Source organism: Austrofundulus limnaeus, unplaced genomic scaffold (genome assembly GCF_001266775.1).
Source record: "Austrofundulus limnaeus strain Quisiro unplaced genomic scaffold, Austrofundulus_limnaeus-1.0 Scaffold403, whole genome shotgun sequence".
Lineage (NCBI taxonomy): Eukaryota > Metazoa > Chordata > Actinopteri > Cyprinodontiformes > Rivulidae > Austrofundulus > Austrofundulus limnaeus.
In genome coordinates this window covers 246,731-249,613 of record NW_013952805.1, presented here as the reverse complement: position 1 = coordinate 249,613, position 2,883 = coordinate 246,731, and the positions used below count along the sequence as shown (strand labels likewise).

Here is a 2,883-nt window from a genome sequence, read left to right as displayed (position 1 = left end):
GCGGGACTGAGTTCGGAAGGGACCGCGCCCCTCTCTCGGGCCAGCTAAGAACATTTTTTTTCTCTTCAGGCTTGGCCTCTGAACATAGATGTACCTTAGGACCTTGCATTTTTTAGGCTACTGTTTTTATTTGTTAATAAAGCACTGTTAAATTTTACTGCTTGGTCTATTGAACGCTGCTCACGGTTCCTACAGTTTTTTATTACTAATTGGCCACTCGGGTACCACACATTTTATATGGCAACGTCTTCTGGATGCTCTCCTTTGGCTGGTAAAGTAGTCGACATGCATTATAGGAGATGTAGTTCATGTTAAATGCTAAATTTAAAGTAGCATTGATAAGAACCGAGTTTTGAGTTCTGAATAAGCACCGGACCAAGACAAAGTGTATTGTGCAGAGGTGAATGAACCAGGAAGTGCTTGGACCGGATTCTCGTCAGATCTAAACACAGGAAATTCAGATTAGTGGCAGAACAATAAAGGAGGACTGTCCAAAGAATTAAAGCCACTATAACCTGTTTCCAGTTGAAGGACTCCAGACAAACCTTGGAAGGGTTTGCATTCCAGCACAGTGCGGTGACATCACCGTTAGTTTGGTTGAAGTGTTTGGGTCCAAAAGGCAAGTTCTGATAATCCGTGGTACAGGAGTGGGTCGAGATCCAGGTGGCCAGATTACCGATCAGGGGTGAGACAAAGAGCAGGAGTCCAAGAAGCAAGGCGTGAGTCGTTACCGGTAAAGCAGATGGCAGGTATAATCCGTTAGGGGCTGAGGCGAGAATCGTTGAACCAGGGGACAAGAACAAGGTCGGGATCAAGCGGCAAAAACTAGACATGGATGAAACTGCTGGAGAACCACAGGCAAGCTGATAATAATCTGGCAGTGAACTGGAGAGTGAGACTGGATTATATACTGCAGGAAACAGGTGAGTGAAATGAGCTTGATTAGGGTTTCTATGAAGGGAGGGGCGAGAGCAATGAGCAGGGGCTGGATGTGAGCTGTAAGGCTGGGAACAAGACTATGAGGAGAAACTGGAACATAAGATAATAAAACTAAACTGAGGCATGATCAGGGCAGACAGCGACAGAATCATAACAAGCATGCGCTTATTTTAAGATATTTCTGCATCTATGAAGCTTTCACTGGGCCACGTTTTGCCCACGGGCCTTCAGTTTGACACGTTTTAAAAGATTATATAAAAGCATTTATAGATTGTCTTTTTTGTAGTTTAGGTCATGTTATAATACAAACTTAATTTATTCTGAATAATACCTTTATAAAGTTAATGAAATATATTTACGTCTCTTTGTCAAAAAATAAAGCACAGCAGAAAATGTCTTATCCAAAGATGAAGAATAGGGGGATCCATTCTAAAGGTGGGTGCTATTAGTCAGTCAGAAAATATTGTTGCTGCTTTCATATTACTGAATAAAAACAAAACAAGAAACAGATGTAAGGTTCTACACGGCAGTGTTCTAACAATGTTCTTTATTGTGCTAAAATAAAGGATCCAACCACGATTACAACAGCATCAAATTAACCAACCAGCGTTCACATCTCATCAGTTGTTGCTGGCTGCACATGAGAAGGGATGATGTGTTTATTGACACGGTGCTGTGCAGCATGCCTTATTGTTATTATAGATGACAGGCAAATCTGCAGAGACAGCTGCACACAGGCTTGTGTGTGTGTTTGCATGAGCGCATCTGGCTTTTGATGGAACACATGCTGCTGCTGTCATGTGTCCTTCCTCTCAGTCTTCAATATCCCTATATCGCCATTTGTATCATATTTGCTACTCAGGATTCGGTGACCTATATTATATCAATGTGGTCAATATTTTCCTCAAAAACCTGTTGTATATCACTTGAGACCTGTATTCTGCCCTCTATTGGATTATCAATGTACTGCAGGAAGTGGAACTTCTTTTTTTTCCTTTCTTTTTTTTTTCCTTTTCAAAATGTCTGCTGACATGAGGTCATCCACATATTTTTTCAGGTAAACTTTTGCTAATTTTGGAGAAGTTATGGTAAAAATAACATCAATATTGTTTGTAATTTTTTTAAATAAATACTTTCTGTGTTGAAACAATGCAATATTACTTAAAAATATTTTAATAGTACAGTCAAACCGTGTTAAAAATGTGTGTATCAAACTTGATACTGCAGGTGCTCCAGTCCTGAATTGTCATGTGACATTTTAGTAATTTTAGTAATTTAATCAACAGTTTTCTTGCCACAATACAACCCACACTATTTTGGATGATTGGTTAATTACTGAAATGCCATTTGAAAACACATTTTGGCTATTTTCAAAGTGGTTTCCTTTGAAATTATAATCTCTATGTTGTACTGACTAAATACGTTAGATATCAAATAAAATTGAGGAAGAAGAGAGAAAAAGAAAGTAAGAAAACGTCATCAATATGACAATAGATGGCAATTTTTTTAAAGTGTAAGTTACATCCGTGTCTGAACAAGGACAGAAACTGTATTTGTACCTACCACGAAGTGAAATAAATGACTGTAAAAAGTTCATTGTAAAAAAAAAACAACAACAAAGAAGTAAACTTCCTGGAGTGTTCTAAACTTGTTAAAAGTTATGAGCAAACCTTAGATTGTGAAACATGGAATCTCTGTGTCCGGGTCTCTGCCGTGTTCCGTGGGAGTTCCGCAGGGTAGCATACTGGGCCCATTGCTTTTCCTATTATACATAAATGACCTTCCAAAAATATTGAAGTATTCAAATATTTTAATGTATGCTGATGATACTGTTCTTGTTTGGTCTGATTTCAATATTGAATCTATTAATAGTCAGTTACAAGCAGATCTTCAGACATTTCATGGTTGGCTTCAAGATAGATAATCTTTTGTCAATTAATGTTA

At 38.3% G+C, this 2,883-nt stretch overlaps 1 long non-coding RNA gene across 1 annotated transcript; it reads right to left on the bottom strand.

Moving 5' to 3' along the window:
- Nucleotides 1-335: 335 nt before the first annotated feature.
- Nucleotides 336-996, bottom strand: LOC106528762 (uncharacterized). Its single transcript, XR_001311539.1, has 2 exons — nucleotides 546-996; nucleotides 336-442 (listed from the first exon to the last, which is right to left on the bottom strand). It is a non-coding gene; the product is annotated as an uncharacterized LOC106528762 (long non-coding RNA).
- Nucleotides 997-2,883: the final 1,887 nt, after the last annotated feature.